Here is an 18,105-nt window from a genome sequence, read left to right on the forward strand (position 1 = left end):
GATATAATTACATTAATCCTCAGGGGGGTACACGCTTACTTTGTGTACCATGTGTATGGCAAGCACAAGGAGCCGTAGCTAATATGGTATTTGCTTATACAACTTTACACATCGGTACCATATTTCTCTAACACATTAATTACACAGCTATCTGATCATTTAACTGAGACAGACAAACATTTATTTTACTATATCAGTGACAGATGTTTACGTAATTACACCGTTGGATAACTTCACACTTATGAAATTGTATTTTGTCTGTACTTTGTGAACAGATCATATTTTTTCGGACCCATTGTGATACTATGAGAGCTTTTAATGACATATTTGGTATGAGATCATGATTTTTAAAATACGTTTGAGGTAGATGACACTTTTGACATGAGCAGAGAATTTATTTTAGGTTTTGAAATTATTGCGGAAAACTATGACGTTTTTGAGATTTGACTGAGGTGTTATGATGTTATTATTACGATGACGATGTGAATTATGCTGCTGAGGTATGTTTAAGCTGATGCTATATGAGTTATTTGATTATGCTACGTAACTGTTATGATGAAATATTGAAGAAGTGTCGACGAATAAGGTAAGGAATAATGAGTAGTGGTTAGGGACTCTGGTTTGTGGAAAAGGATGTTGGAAACCGAGAATCGTACTTTAAGAGTTATGAAATGTGTGTATATGCGCGAATGTATCTCTATGCTGGCGAAAATTTTTTGGACACTGTTATATATACTGGATTTTGTTTCTACAGATTTGAAACGCAAATTCTCGACCTGTGAAATTTTTATATGAGACTGTCACTGCTGTCATATATATTTCGGTGAGAAAGTTGAGCAACCACCTTCATGTAATGCCTCGTGGGCACCCAGCTGCCCGACAGCCACCTGAAAACAAGCCATTAGTGTGTGCCTTTCAGATGCACAAGAAAAAAAACAGAGGCCATTATCCTCGCTATTGACATTCATTTGTAGAAAGCATCGCAAAAACGACACTCTCATTACTTGCAAAGATACTTATTTACATCTGCACACTTGATAATGACAAGCGTCTTTCTACGAGAGTTGAGAGAATTTGTACTAACTTATGAAATGTCACATGACTATTGAATGATATTTTTATGCTTTGCCTTTCATAGTTGCTTATTTCATTTGATATCTGGTTTCCAGCTGTGTTGCAGCATTGGTTTTATAAAATAAAATTAAATGCATTTGCTAATGTGAACACTTTCTGTCAACAGATCTATTAAATAATTATTTTATGATCCACATTCTTCTAAAAAGGAGCTCTTGGAATGGAAATAGCAATAAGAAGCGACTAATAACAGTAACTGTATATATAATTTTCTTTTCAAGTACTTGGTAATTTGTTGTAGCAGTAGTTTTTGTGGTGCACCACTTTAATTACATAGACATTAAGATGTGATTACAACTTTCCCTTAACTGCATTGTTGTCTTTATTGTAATATTTTTTCTGTTTGAGCTTTGTCATGTTTAGATATAAGTTATTACATTTACTGCTGATTGCTTTGCAAATCTGCATTTTTCTGGGTCATTGCTGTTTGTGTTAATTTGTTTTGTGCTGCTCCATTGCTTCGCCCCTTAGTTTAGCATCTGAGCTCAGTAGGTTTAAGTTAGCTTAAGAGGGGGCAGACTATATAAGAAACTAACTATGATGAATTGAAAGAAAAGCATTGAGAAGCTTTAAGAAAATGGTTTGGCCAAAAAAAAGTAGTGTACAGTGGATAAAAACTATTTTTGAAAAAGGAAGTGAACAAAATACAGAAAGCATGCTTGGATAGGATATTTTTGGTGGAAACAAATGTTGAGATATAACGAAAGATCTCAGGATGAACTTTTGAGTTGGACTGCAGTACCAAATGTTACACTGAAAACAAACCCTGCCCTTTCCTTCTGCTATCTCACTATGTGTTTGTGTACCCTTGTGTATTTATGTTCTACCGGTCTTTATCTATTTATCTGATAAGACTTATGTTGCAGAATTTTTCTAATACTAAGCTACAATCACTATGATGAGGAATACTGTTATCCTCAAATATAATTTGCATTAATAACATGTTATTTACTTTGTAAAGATGTTTACACATTATTTATTGTGTTTTGTTCTAATGCTCATGTGTGAAGTTGATGTTTCAAAAGTTATTCTGATCTTTTATGTATGTACTTATGTCATAATTTTTGTAACACTGATGTATTTGTTATTTCGATTCTTTTGTAAAGCCTGTATTACTACAAATGTTATCTGTATTGTTATGTTGTTTAATGATATATTTTGTACCTTTGTAATTGTATTCTTATGTTATAAAACTGTAGTTGACAGCAGTTCATCAAATTAAGTATCTTGTAAGTTACATTTCACTGCACACGTCTCTGTTGGTCATAGTATATGGACAATATGTGAGAAGTAGGGACTGATAGTGTTTGCACGTGTGTTAATAATTCAGTAAGGGACTGGATAACAGCATTGCTGGCTCTAAGGACATTTTAAACATATTCTTTGTCAGTCGACAAGTGGTGATTTATGGACTTGCTGTATTCTCTGCAAGACTCTTCAATGGTGATTGTGCACCTGCACAGTTGCAACAGATGGCTGCTGGCCGTCTCTACAAGGACTACAGTGGGTCTGCACCTTTGATGATCCACCAATACCATTATTTCTGCAAGGACTGCAGTGGGTCTGCACCTGTGATGACCCACCACTACCATACTCTCTACCAGGACTACAGTGGGTCTACTCTGTGGCGACCTACCTACCAGTATTCTTCAAAACTTCGACTGACTCTCCTGTGCGTTTGCTCTGTTGTGGCCCATTACCTGTCTGCATGTCAAGAGTCAGCACTGTCTTTCCCTTGGAAGGACAACACTACTCCTTCAAGACTGCATGGAAATCCACTACTTCTGTGTGCATTTTCTTTTACTACTCAGACTTTGAGACAAAAAAAACTACAATTTTACTTTGATGAATGATCAGGACTGTCTTTATGGACTGTGAGAAAATTTTAGCTTTAACCAACATTGTATCGATAAGTGTGTGCATTTGATTTCTTTGTTATTGTAATTATGAAAAAATTATTCAGATCTGTATTGGCCACTGCCCAAAACAATTTGTAAATTTTTTTGTGGGGATCATGGGGGCTATTGTAAGTAGGCTGTTTAGGTTTTTTTATTCGTAACGCCGCCACCACGTAGCGCTCTGTAAGAAAATCACTGGCTGTGCCGTGTGCAGTCTGTGGCTGGTTTGCATTGTTGTCTGCCACTGTATTGTTGGGCAGCGGCAGCTGGATGATAACAGCGCGTAGCGTTGCGCAGTTGGAGGTGAGCCGCCAGCAGTTGTGGATGTGGGGAGAGAGATGGCGGAGTTTTGAAATTTGTAAGACTGGATGTCATGAACTGCTATATATATTATGAATATTAAGGTAAATACATTGTTTGTTCTCTATCAAAATCTTTCATTTGCTAACTATGCCTATCAGTAGTTAGTGCCTTCAGTAGTTTGAATCTTTTATTTAGCTGGCAGTAGTGGTGCTCGCTGTATTGCAGTAGTTCGAGTAACGAAGATTTTTGGGAAGTAAGTGATTTGTGAAATTCTAACGACATAGCCGTGCTTCACAGAGACCGTGTCCCGTTGATAGACTTTGAAGCCCTGGATGACGGCCGTGGTATAGGGTGTCGTTTTTATGATCTCGCCTTAATTTTTCTTTATGCTCCGTGTCCGTCTGGTCGTACATACGACCACCTGCGATTTTATAAGAAAGATGCCATTTATTTACTTCGTCAGAAACCGCGAAACATTCCGACGGGGCGAGATTTCAACTGCGTCTTACGTCCTGTGCATCAGACTCCCAAATATCACTAGCGTCGTGAACTTAATGATATGGTGGCGTCGTTGAGTTTGCAATCTGCTTGGATCTGCAGATATTCCACATTAGTGCGTTTTACGTATTGTACAGCTACACTCCTGGAAATTGAAATAAGAACACCGTGAATTCATTGTCCCAGGAAGGGGAAACTTTATTGACACATTCCTGGGGTCAGATACATCACATGATCACACTGACAGAACCACAGGCACATAGACACAGGCAACAGAGCATGCACAATGTCGGCACTAGTACAGTGTATATCCACATTTCGCAGCAATGCAGGCTGCTATCTCCCATGGAGACGATCGTAGAGATGCTGGATGTAGTCCTGTGGAACCGCTTGCCATGCCATTTCCACCTGGCGCCTCAGTTGGACCAGCGTTCGTGCTGGACGTGCAGACCGCGTGAGACGACGCTTCATCCACTCCCAAACATGCTCAATGGGGGACAGATCCGGAGATGTTGCTGGCCAGGGTAGTTGCCTTACACCTTCTAGAGCACGTTGGGTGGCACGGGATACATGCGGACGTGCATTGTCCTGTTGGAACAGCAAGTTCCCTTGCCGGTCTAGGAATGGTAGAACGATGGGTTCGATGATGGTTTGGATGTACCGTGTCCCCTCGACGATCACCAGAGGTGTACGGCCAGTGCAGCAGATCGCTCCCCACACCATGATGCCGGGTGTTGGCCCTGTGTGCCTCGGTCGTATGCAGTCCTGATTGTGGCGCTCACCTGCACTGCGCCAAACACGCATACGACCATCATTGGCACCACAGCAGGGGCGACTCTCATCGCTGAAGACGACACGTCTCTATTCGTCCCTCCATTCACGCCTGTCGCGACACCACTGAAGGCGGGCTGCACGATGTTGGGGCGTGAGCGGAAGACGGCCTAACGGTGTGGGGGACCGTAGCCCAGCTACATGGAGACGGTTGCGAATGGTCCTCGCCGATACCCCAGGAGCAACAGTGTCCCTAATTTGCTGGGAAGTGGCGAGTCGGTCCCCTACGGCACTGCGTGGGATCCTACGGTCTTGGCGTGCATCCGTGCGTCGCTGCGCTCCGGTCCCAGGTCGACGGGCACGTGCATCTTCCACCGACCACTGGCGACAAATCGATGTACTGTGGAGACCTCACGCCCCACGTGTTGAGCAATTCGGCGGTACGTCCACCCGGCCTCCCGCATGCCCACTATACGCCCTCGCTCAAAGTTCGTCAACTGCACATACGGTTCACGTCCACGCTGTCGTGGCATGCTACCAGTGTTAAAGGCTGCGATGGAGCTCCGTATGCCACGGCAAACTGGCTGACACTGACGGCGGCGGTGCACAAATGCTGCGCAGCTAGCGCCATTCGATGGCCAACACCGCGGTTCCTGGTGTGTCCGCTGTGCCGTGCGTGTGATCATTGCTTGTACAGCCCTCTCGCAGTGTCCGGAGCAAGTATGGTGGATCTGACACACCGGTGTCAATGTGTTCTTTTTTCCATTTCCAGGAGTGTATTTCTAGCAGTCCACTGGTCCGTTTTTATTCTTACCTATGTAGCCATCTTTTGTCAGCTCATGTAATTCCTGCCAGCTTCATTGACCACTTTGTTCTTTCCAAATGACTCTTACCCACATGCTGCAGCGGGTACATCTTTCTCGTCCTATCTGGAAACTAAAAATTTTACTTCTGGTGGACCCCGCTCTGGATCATATCATTGCTGCCGTGTGCGAATTGGCAATCCGTTGCCAAGTTCGTTATCCCTCAGTCATGGACTGGTGGGTAGCCAATGCCACACCTCGGTTTCGCGCTGCACTCACTTTTTAGCGTTGGTAAAGCGGCTGAAATGAGGACTCAGGAATTTTATTACGCTGTTCTTCATCATTATAACAGTTCGTGAGGCGTCCCTTTAATAATTATGAACTTCACCGCGTGAAGGTGAAACTTCTGCAACTCAAAAGACAACAGTAATATTATCTTTGTTTGCGACACGTTCGGGTCTCCATGATGAATTGGCGTCTTTGTATCATCTAGTTCTGCTTCGAATGTGATCTCAAAGGACGTTTCTCACTGCCATTCGTTATACTGATGGACGTGGGTGGTCATCCCAGTCTTGTATGATGCGTGAACTTTTCCGCCTTTTTTCTGATCTTCACACTGAAGTGGCAACAGACGGTATACTTCTCTGATAGCATTGATAAGCCAGCTCTCCATAAGGAGTTCTTGGCAGCTTTTCAGCGTGATGAGGTATCTGACATTTTAGTTCGTTCTCCTTTCCGCAGCGCAGCGCAGTGGTTAGCACAATGGACTCGCATTCGGGAGGACGACGGTTCAATCACGTCCCCAGCCATCCTGATTTAGGTTTTCCGTGATTTCCCTAAATCGTTTCAGGCAAATGCCGGGATGGTTCCTTTGAAAGGGCACAGCCGATTTCCTTCCCAATCCATCCCTAACCCGAGCTTGCGCTCCGTCTCTAATGACCTCGTTGTCGACGGGACATTAAACACTAACAACCACCACCACCACCTTTCCGCAAGTAGCCTGGTTTGGATGAGTTTCACAAATAATTTTATGTTGGGTTTCGGTCTCTGATAGGAATGGCGAATGGTGCAAGGGGTACACATCACGCCATTCTTTAAGGTCAGAAAAATTGTCTTGATTCCAGGCGTGTCTGTGGATCAGGTTCGACCGATAAGACTACTCAGTCTTGTTCATAAAATCGTAGCACTGGCGATAAAAACCCGCTTGTCGATTTTGTTTGCTGATATTATTGCTCGTTATCAAAGTTGTCTCTGTGATCATGCTCTCCTGACTCCCGTTGCTGAACGTTGGGAGCTCATTTCAATTGCTTCCATTGCTCCTGCATCGGGAGCTTTACTTTTTATTGATTTTGATATTGCGTTTCACGAATTTAGTCATGATTTTTTGTTGCAAGTGTTGACTGCTCTCGGTTTTAATTATTCCGCATGACGGATATTGACCTCTCTAATTGCTAGTATTCAGGCGTCTACTGACGTGACTGGTCGTCTTACTCCAACCATAGAGGTGTCCTGCAGGACATTAGCCTTTCTATGTCATTATTCCTTCTATTTCTGGAACCGTTACTGCAGTCCATAGATGCTCCATTGGATGGCTGGTCGTTATTACTAACGATGTTATAGTACTAATTGGTACTCATGACGACATACCGGCGCTCAAGTACTTCTTGGAAGCATTTTGTCCTCTATGGGAGCAAAGATTAATGACGAGAAGTGTCGGTTATTCACTTTGCGGTGATCTGACGCAGTTGGGAATCCATGAGCTGTGGCGATCGCCTGCCATCTATCGTTTATAATTGATCGCTGTCCGATGAAGATGGCTTAGCTGAACTGGAATTGCGTCACTGACGGGATCCAAGGAGCGAGTCTTGCACGCGATCGTCGCTCCCTTTCGTTACTTCATAAGATTCGATCCATAGAAATTTACATGTTTAGCAAAGCCCTTATAGCCCAAAGCGCTATAAGGCTATGGCGAGACCCCCAGCTGACCGGAGGTTTTGGCCTCTCTGATGTTCAGGCCAAGGCTTCTGTTTCATTTCTTCTCGTCTCCCTATCACTTACCCTCTCCGTTTCGGCTGGCTGTGACCTCCAATAGATTTTGGTAGAGTAAATAATAAATTGAGGCATATTCGTGAATTTTTTCTTCATGTCATTTATTTAAGTATTGATATTCTATCCCAGTCGCATCTCTGTCAGAGTAATATTATGTCGCTGGACGTTTCCAACTCGGGCTTCCTGTGTGAAGTCCCTATCTCCAGAGAAAGATTGGAAGACTGTTTGGTCCAACTTCAGCCTACCTATTTTTTCCGATGGAAGTGGCGTGTTCATGGTACCAAGTCGTTCATAGCCTCATACTCACCAATGATCGACTTTTTCGCGTTGGCCTTAGTGAGAAAGACCAATGCAGGTGTTGCCCTGAAACCGACACATTGCGTTATCGGTTGCTCTCTTGCGGACACACACATTGGCGTTGGTTCCGCTGACCATTGGCCTTTCTCCTCTGGATGACGGAAGCGGCAATGTACTGTGTTATTCTCCTGCGTCCCGATTCAACCTTCTTTTCCAGAACGAGAACAATTCGGTTACGTGCCTTGTAGGGAGTGGTGATGACCCTTGTGCCTTTTAACAATATATGGTACCGACCCTTTAGACGTGGCAAACGATGCCGCGCTAGGTGAACTATTTGCGAATATGCTGGACCTGGCATTTAATCGAAGTAGAGTGAAGTGTAAAAACTCCTTCTCTGTTCGAATGTTTCATTCTTGTTAACTCGCCGCTGGCGAAATTGACAAAAAAATTGTGTTGTTTCTTTTCTTTTTTGAGTAGCAAGTTGTGTGAGTTCAACAAAAAACAAAGATAAAAAGTAATAAAAAGGCCAGTACCACGTGTAGGACAATTTCTGGGCGAAAGGGGGGGGGGGGGGGGCGAACCGTGGCCAGATCTCGGGATTCGACCGCTGCCCACTGTGTCTCCACGCAGCCCGAAACTGACTGTGTCCGCCCTTTCCTGCCGCTGCAACCAAAGAAACAAAGAAGAAAAAATAGTCAATGCGACCATTGGACTGAAGGAAATCGAGTAAAAAAAATGCATCGTGAGCTCTTAAGTTGTGAAGAGAAAGGTAGGAAGTTTTCCCCCACCTACCCTCAAATGTTTTTCATCATTTATTTTCTAAATTGTTATGGGTCTTCCTAATTCATTTAACAGAAGTAAAAAAAAGTGAGACTAGGAAATTCTGTGGGGAACAGTATGCACACTCATTCATTAATTAAAACTTCCGGGCTGAATTGCCGTGGTCCATATATAAAACTTCTTCTCCTTCCTGACGTTTTGTTGCCTACTGCTATAGAGATCTACAAGCACGTAAATAAATTTAATAAAAATAAAGAAGGGAAGACGGATTAAAACTAGACGAGATATGGCGGTCGACTTTGTGCAAACGAAGTGCCAATCGATTACCTGTAATCGAGAGAGATGGCACTAGCCAGAGATAGTTTTAAAGTCGAAAGCACGTGATGAGTGGTGGCGCCATCTAAGCGCTATATACAAGCGGGACCTCCAGCGCCTAGCAGCCAGCTGCCGACTCACCTCAGAATATGTTGCCCGCAGTAGGCAACGAAACTTCAGGAAGGAGAAGAAGTTTTATATACGGACCACAGAAATTCAGCCCGGCAGTTTTAATTTATGAAGATGCCATCCGTGAAAGCTTACATGTCATGAGTATGCAGACTCTCCAGTGTTAGAATGGCGTTGACGCCAAACTTTTTTTTTTAATTAAAGCATCAAATTTTATCCAAATTACACCTCTACGATGCGATATCTTTTGCATTTTTTCTGTTACTTTGGCTTTATTTAAAGGTTAAGACATGACATAAGCTTCTTACAGACTTACAGGACCACTTTGTTCCCTCCACGGCACAAATAAAACCAGTGGAAAATAACTGTGTACACAGTGACATCGTCTGTACGAGGTACAAAAACACAATAGATTGTCTACAGTAGATTGCACATTCTGCTGCACACAGTAACTGCATTTCGTATGTTTAACACCCAGGCTTATATTCAAAGAGCCAGTATGTACACATATGAGGAATGTTCACTTTAGAGGAGATGTACAAAGATACCACCTTGCATTTTGCAAAAACGTAACAGCTCGCTCCATCATACACTGCTGGAGCCTACTACACCAACCACTGCCCAAACGGTATGCAAGTGAGCTAGTAGATACATCTGTGGGTGGACCCCTTGGACCTTGTTTATTTAAGTGTCCCCAAAAAAATATTAAAAAATCTAATGGAATAATGTCTGGGGAACTTGGAGGCTAGAACATTGGACCTCCATGACCAATCCATTTCCCTGGAAACGAACCCATTTCAACAGTTACGCACTTTCATTCCAAAGCGTGCTGGTGCACCATCATGTGGAAATGATAGCTGTCGCCAAACGCTAACTAGAACGTTTTCTAATTTATCAGGCGAAGCACTGTAAAGAAACGTATCCTGTAGTAGCGCATTCAACTTCTCCGACCCAAAAGGCACTCCTCCTTCGATTCCAGCCTTCTGGATTATGCCAAAGTATGCCTGATAGCGACGTACGTTTAGTTCCGATGAATAATAGCTGCTGAAATACCTTCACAGTTGAAGCTACATTCTTTCAGTCCATATCACACTATTTATAAAATGTTCGTTATCTTGCACTTTATGCAAAAGTCATTCACAAAACTGTGATCGTCAAATGTTGTCTTCTGGCCGCTGGTTTTGAGTTAACGTATAATGATATGGATCCAGTTCTTCATCGTACAACACTTCAACAACCAGGCTGGAATAATCTAACAATATCATGGTTACTGTGCTGAGGTGTTTGGTGAACGGCTTCAAGAATCGTGTCCTCTCTCTGTGGAGTACTTCTAGTCCTTGGATGACCTCTGTCCATTATTTGTGGATGAAGATTAATAGTTTCCCGAAGGCGTTGCTGCAGGCCACGATAAACATTCTTATCGGGACTGCGCCATTTGAACGTACCAGGTAGTATATGCATGAGCAGTGGCAGCAGCTCCGTCGTGGATGTTAGTTTGATGTCCCACCAACTGGTCAGTGAGCGACGACAGCTGGTGTGGCAGTGCAGGGTGATGCACGTTTCTCTGTGCTCTTCGATGTTCTGCACTATGTGACAGTATTGGCATCCCCTCGTTTTCATAAGTGTGTTTTCAAAAGGCACCTGATCTGATTTTGCTAGATAAACGTTTGTCGTGAATCTGGATGAGGACACTCATGCTGACCTCCAAGTGTGCCACTTTTTTCTCCACCCCACATACGTCGAACAGGCAATGACGGAAATAACTGAAAGGGTCAACTGCGGGATTAAAATTCAGGATGGAAGCACGTGAGTGATAACCTAACATCTGTGAGACTGGTACTGATCTACCTTCCTACCACAGCTGCGCAAGGACGCTGTGTGAGTGTTCTGGGGAATTGGTGTTTACTGCCTGTAAGGTAGGAAGATGCCATCTCATGCATGCAGAGTTTAGAAGAGTGCAGCAGTACAGACAGTGGTGTAATCAGACAATGATCTTAGTGTTGGTTCCACTACACCCCTGTAAAGGAATGTTAACAGAACTTAGTGTACGGGTTCAAGGCGTCACTACTTGTTAGCAAAGAGTAATTTAAAAAGGTTTTTTTAATTATTAAGGTTTACATATACTCTCAAAATGACTTCATGACATAGTAGTCATAATTATAATATATACAGGATGGCAAAACGTTTCCATGATGGGTATTTCCAAAGTCCTAATTCCAGAATTCTTTAACTGTAGTCTGGCCATTAACCATATCTGGAAGTTGGTAGGATACAAACAAATTAAATACAATTGGGGCCAGAAACATCAACTGAAACATGAACAATTAAAATAACTCAATACGGATGGGGTCGGTAAAGAGCAATCAAAAGGAAGTACACAATTTAAACAACTCATTAACTTCAGAGTATAAAGCACTCTAAAGCGGCTGATCATTTCATTTAGTTAAATCAGATATTTCGTGTTTCTGCTTCAATTAACTCCAACAATTGCGAATATTTTTAATTACAGGGCATGTACAGGGTATGTACAGAAAACATAGGAGAGACGAGACGACTGCACTTCTCAGTGGAAACTGACTACCACTTTGTGGCGAGCCACGTGTATTTATCTTTGTTCGGCGGCTGCAGTAGTTTCCATCGGCATGCTGTGGACCTGAAAATCAATTCTGAATCTTTCTCGACTGTTAAGTATCAGTCTGATACTGTTCATACATCTTCGGCGAAGCCGAGACTCCTAGTTGTCCCCTAGCTAATTGGCATGGTACATGCCATTTGGCTGGAGTAGCACATACGTCGTTGCCCTCAAATCGCTCGCAAGCGTTAACTGTCAGTCCTCTGAGCAATTGCCCATACTAGGAGACTTTGCAGTTTAACTCCTTAAGAGTCAAGACGAGCCTTCGAACGAAGTAAGTGCCGCTATCGACAGGGCATCTCAAGTTGATTCTGTATTTCTAGATTTCCGGAAAGCTTTTGACACCGTTCCTCACAAGCGACTTCTAATCAAACTGCTGACCTATGGGGTATCATCTCAGTTGTGTGACTGGATTCGCGATTTCCTGTGAGGAAGGTCGCAGTTCGTAGTAATAGACGGCAAATCATCACGTAAAACTAAAGTGATAACAGGTGTTCCCCAGGGAAGTGTCCTCGGACCTCTGCTGTTCCTGATCTATATAAATGACCTGGGTGACAATCTGAGCAGTTCTCTTAGGTTGTTCGCAGATGATGCTGTAATTCACCGTCTAGTAAGGTCATCCGAAGACCAGTATCAGTTGAAAAACGATAGAAAAGATCGCTGTATGGTGTGGCAGGTGGCAGTTGACGCTAAATAACGAAAAGTGTGAGGTGATCCACATGAGTTCCAAAAAAATTCCGTCGGAATTCGATTACTCGATGAATAGTACAATTCTCAAGGCTGTCGATTCAACTAAGTACCTGGGTGTTAAAATTACGAACAACTTCAGTTGGAAAGACCACATAGATAATACTGTGGGGACGGCGAGCCAAAGGTTGCGTTTCATTGGCAGGACACTTAGAAGATGCAACAAGTCCACTAAAGACACAGCTTACACTACACTCGTTCGTCCTCTGTTAGAACATTGCTGTGCGGTGTGGGATCCTTACCAGGTGGGATTGACGGAAGACATCGAAAGGGTACAAAAAAGGGCAGCTCGTTTTGTATTATCACGTAATATGGGAGAAGGTGTGGCAGATATGATACGCAAGTTGGGATGGAAGTCATTAAAGCAAAGACGTTTTTCATCGCGGCGAGATCTATTTACGAAATTTCAGTCACCAACTTTCTCTTCCGAATGAGAAAATATTTTGTTGAGCCCAACCTATATAGGTAGGAATGATCCTCAAAATAAAATAAGAGAAATCAGGGCTCGAACAGAAAGGTTTGGGTGTTCGTTTTTCCAGCGCGCTGTTCGGAAGTGGAATGGTAGGGAGATGGTATGATTGTGGTTCGATGAACCCTCTGCCAAGCACTTAAATGTGAATTGCAGAGTAATAATGTAGATGTAGATGTAGATGTGTTCACATAACTACTCTGGAAACCGTCTCAGGCTGGCGCGAGTCGCCTTGCTCAAATACCTGACGATTTGCTGCAAGAGAAGACAGAATTTTTCTGTCTGCATTTTGCCTACATCAAAGCTGGCCAATTCGTACTTGTTATAACGCGACCCACAAGAGTTTCTGTGGCCTATCAAAGGCGTCGTTTCTTTTGCGGGACAGAGTTTAACTTCTGCTACGTAATACTGTAGAAGCAGCTTTTTTGCACGCGGGTTTCAACGCAGGTGGCCACAGTGAGTCGCCAAAGTTTTCCGTTGGATTTCTCTGGACGTTTGTCTGTCATCTCTAGCCGTGTTCCTGCTGAAAGGCTTTCCGAAGGGTCGTCTCTAAAAGCTAGATTTATTGGGTATCTTCCATGGACAAGAGCGGTTTCTGCCAGTGGCCTGCACAGTGGTTATGGCGTCGCGTTATGACCGCTGGATCTCCTGCTGTAAAAATTTCGGCCAAACATGGGATGGGTGTTACCATAACGAAAATCTGTTTTCCTCAGAACTGCGTCTCTTAGCTCAGGTTTGGGAAATTACTTGCATGTAATTCCTAGTGTGAATGTTAGTGGTTTATATTCACAAGATGTTGGCATGTTTATCCGATTTGCATATCTATAAAATTCGTACACTTTGATGTAACTATTTCATGTGACATATTAATTTAACCGGAATTGTTTCAGGAATTCAATGGAAGGTATGTTATTTGTCTGACACCTTGCAATAAGACACTCTTTTTTCATTGTTATACTCAGTGGAAGTGAAGAATTACAACACCTGATGAATGGAACAAGTATAGAATGGAATGAGAACAGAATATGGCTTGAGGGTAAACCGAAGAAGGACGAAAGTTATAGCGAGTAGCAGAAATGAGATTAGTGATAGGTTTAACAACAAATTGGTTACCATCAAATTGATACAGCGAGCGTATTCTGCTACCTTGCAAGCAAAATAACATGTGATGGAAAAAGCAAAGAGAGCATTCCTGGCCAAAAGTACATTCAGTTAAAATGAAACATTGGCTTTAACTTGAGGAAGAAATTTCTGAGGAAGTACGTGTGGTACTGAATCTTCCATCGTTGTAAAACTAGAAAAGAAGAGAATCGAAGTGCTTTACATGTGGCGCTATGAAGGGATATTGAATATTAGGTAGAATGATAGGAAGTGAGAAGGTTCTCTGCAGTATTGGCGAGGAGAGGAAAACCACGAAAAGACTGGCAAGAAGAAGGACATGTGTTAAGATATGAAGGGAAAAGTTTCGTGGAGCTGAAGTGGTCAACAGTTATAGGGGATGACAGAGATTGGAATACATCGAATAAACAACTGAGAACTTTGGTTGCTACTCTGAGATGACGAGGTTCGTACAGCAGGGAAAGTTGTGATGGACAGCAGTAAGCTATTCAAAAGGATGATGACCACCCCAAAAAAGTTATATATCACATTTTTATTTTACATCTCTTGTTACATAGGACAAAACTGAGGTGCAAATCTCCATGTTCATGGAGCGACCAAGTACATGAAATTAACATCAGAAATCTTAATAACAAATAAAACTAAAATTTTCACACTTTCTATATACATGACAAGCTGATCAGTACATATTAGCATAATCAACAATATACTACACGAATTTTCTTAATTTTTTTCGAGGTACTTCCCGACAGAATAGAAGGAGTGAGCTATGATGGTATTCTTCAATTTAGACCTACAAGGGCGAGGATTATTGCTAAGATTTTTTTTTAATTATTGTGGTAGCTACTGAAAATGGACGCAGCAGAATAGCACATGTGATCGACATGTAGGCTGCATCTTTGGCTAGTATTAACTGATTGAAAGCTGCTAATTTTTGAGAATAAATTAATATTGTTGGCAACAAACGACATGAAGGAAAATAAGTACACTGGTGCCCACAATTAAGGCAACAAAGTGCTATTTCCCCGTCCTGTGTCTAATTCACGGTATAATCATACAAACTACTATCAGATGTGGTTAAGTTCGTGTTCTGAACGGAAGATGGCATTCCGATCGACGGAATACCACGCCAGCAATAAATTCAAGGCATCTATCAAGCGTGGTAGCGTTTGCAAGATAGTCCCACATCCACAAACGTGTGTGCACAGTCAGACGATGCAATATGACACAGAGAAGACGTCTACAGACTTTCTGCTTTGGAGGACCATAAAAGAATGGAAGCAGGAGAGTCGCAAATTTCTGTGGCCCGATGACATAATGTGAATCGTTCTGTTGTTTCTCGGAAGAGGCGAAAGTTTAGAGAGACCAGGACACGACCGACCACGTGTCACATCAGAAAGAAGAGACCGTTAATTGGCTGCAAGGGCACGACGGTACCGCCTTATTACTGTACCGCAACTGGCATCTGACCTCGCAGCATGCCCTGGACGTGTTGCAACGAGGAAAACGGTGTACCGAAGGCTTCACACAAATGGTTCAAATGGCTCTGAGTACTATAGGACTTAACATCTGAGGTCATTAGTCACCTAGAATTTAGAACTACTTAAACCTAACTGACCTAAGTACATCACGCACATCCATGCCCGAGGCAGGATTCGATTCTGCGACCGTACTCTCTGAGTACTATAGGACTTAACATCTGAGGTCATTAGTCACCTAGAATTTAGAACTACTTAAACCTAACTGACCTAAGTACATCACGCACATCCATGCCCGAGGCAGGATTCGATTCTGCGACCGTAGCGGTCGCGCGGTTCCAGACTGAAGCTCCTAGAACCGCTCGGCCACCCCAGCCGGCAAAGAAGGCTTCAGCAGAGTGGCCTTTATTGTTGGAGATATGCTCTCTGTTTACCTGTGGCTTGTCTTCAAAGGAAGGAAAGTCTAGAGTGGAGCCATCAATACGCCACCTGGACGGTCGAACAGTGAGCCAATGTCCTTTCCACAGATGAGTCCCGATTTGGTTTGGAGAGTGATTCTCGACGGATTCGCATCTGGAGGGCACATGGAACACAGTTTCAGGATCCAAACATTGTGGAAATAGACTGATACCGAGGAGGATCCCTAATGGTTTGGGCAGGGATTATGTTGACCACTCGAAAAAAAATGTTTCAAATGGCTCTGAGCACTATGAGACTTAACATCTATGGTAATCAGTCCCCTAGAACTTAGAACTACTTAAACCTAACTTACCTAAGGTCATCACACAACACCCAGTCCACTCGGACAGTTCTTCATGAAATTGTATGGATGAATCAGCAAGATTTAACTGCTGTCAGGCACCGTGAGGATATCTTGGGATTTCATGCGTGGCTGCTGCCAAGTGCTGTGGGCCCAGACTTCGTACGGACGGACTATAATGGTCGCCCTCACAGAGCACAAGTGATGATGTTTTTATGGAAACAGAAGATATTGCAAGCATGGCGTGGCCTTCTCGCTCTCCCTACTTGAGTCCCATAGAGCATATTATGTCCTGAGTAATCGGTTTGACAAACAGTCCAGACAAATGGTATGAATGAGTTTTATCACAAAAAAGTAAATGTCAATATGTAACTTTGACAATTACGCAGAGGTGTCGCAAGCAAAGGGCGACATACAAAATATGCCATCCTCTTCAAATGTTCAAATGTGTATGAATTTCTAAGGGATCCAACTGCTGAGGTCATCGGTCCCTAGACTTACACATTGCTTAAACTAACTTATGCTAAGAACAACACACAGGCCCAAGCCCGAGGGAGGACTCGAACCTCCAGCGGGAGGGGTCGCGCAATCCGTGACATGGCGCCTCAAACCGCACGACCACTCCACGCGGCTTCCAGTCTTCTTCAGTATAAACGATCACAAGTCTTTGCTACATAGACAGTACAAGCGAAATAACTAGAGTTCGTGCTGCTATACCAGTGCCTAATCTTAAAGCTTCTATTCAACTGGGACGTCACCAGTCAGTCGCGGAGCTTATGTCCTCTTCACATAGGGGCCGCTGTCGTCCTGGAGAGGGGTCGTTCAGCGTGCGATTGGCTGACGTCTTAGCCATGGTAAAATTTGCTGTTTTGAAGAGCGCGCTGCAGCGCATAGTGTGAAGCAGTCGCCCTCCGTTTCTGGCGGTGACGCCGCTGTGGCAATCGCAGCTTTGGTTGGTTGGTTGTTTTGGGGAAGGAGACCAGACAGCAAGGTCAACGGTCTCATCGGATTAGGGAAGGACGGGGAAGGAAGTCGGCCGTGCCATTTGAAAGGAACCATCTCGGAATTTACCTGGAACGATTTAGGGAAATCACGGAAGGCCTAAATCAGGATGGCCGGACGCGGGATTGAACCGTCGTCCTCCTCGCTCGGTCGCAGCTTTGGTGTCTCACTCTGGTGGGAAAGAGGAAAGGCAGCCTGCTCATGTACATTTAAGGGGCGCTATGAGCTCGCTAGAAGCAGTCTGGTCAGTTGGTCAGCCGCGTCAGTGTGGGACAGTCAGTGTCAGTCTAGTGCTAGTATGTGTTACGCCGGCAGTCTGCTCGAGTTTGTTCAGCCAGTGGTCACTGGCGGTTGGATCGATCGGTTGGTCGGTCGCGCACTCAGACACAAGATGACTTGTCCGCCTTGGGCGTCGGCGCATGTGAGGTCGCCACGTGAGTCCAGTGGCCCGCGCCGTATAGCGTGGAGTAGTGGCTTCACAGTCGACACGAGAGCAACAGGAGCCAGCCCACGACATCGGTGACGCCGTGAGACGGGAGACCGGAGCGCGTTCCTGCGTCCGTTGAAGCGGCTGGCAGCGGACGGTTCGGGAGAGCGTTTTGAGGGGTGCTGCGCCAGGTCTTCGCTAGGCAGCGCAGTTTATTAGAAGTGATTCGTGATTTGTTGTTTCATTTACTTGTTAAATTCTACTTGTTTTCTTGGTAAGTCTCTCGTCCCCAGCTTGCTCGTTTCTCTCCTGTCCGCATTTGTTTGGCTGTTAGTGTCTGTATGTCTGTCTGTCGGTCTACCGTACGTTAATAGCTGCCTCTGTCATGTTTGTCGGATTCGGTGTTAACGAATTTATTGCCTGAAGTGTAACGGTTTAATTCCTGAAATATGTTTTTATCTTGCTTATCATCTTGAGAGACGGTATATGTGTAA

Source organism: Schistocerca gregaria, chromosome 7 (assembly GCF_023897955.1).
Source record: "Schistocerca gregaria isolate iqSchGreg1 chromosome 7, iqSchGreg1.2, whole genome shotgun sequence".
In the NCBI taxonomy this organism is placed as follows: domain Eukaryota; kingdom Metazoa; phylum Arthropoda; class Insecta; order Orthoptera; family Acrididae; genus Schistocerca; species Schistocerca gregaria.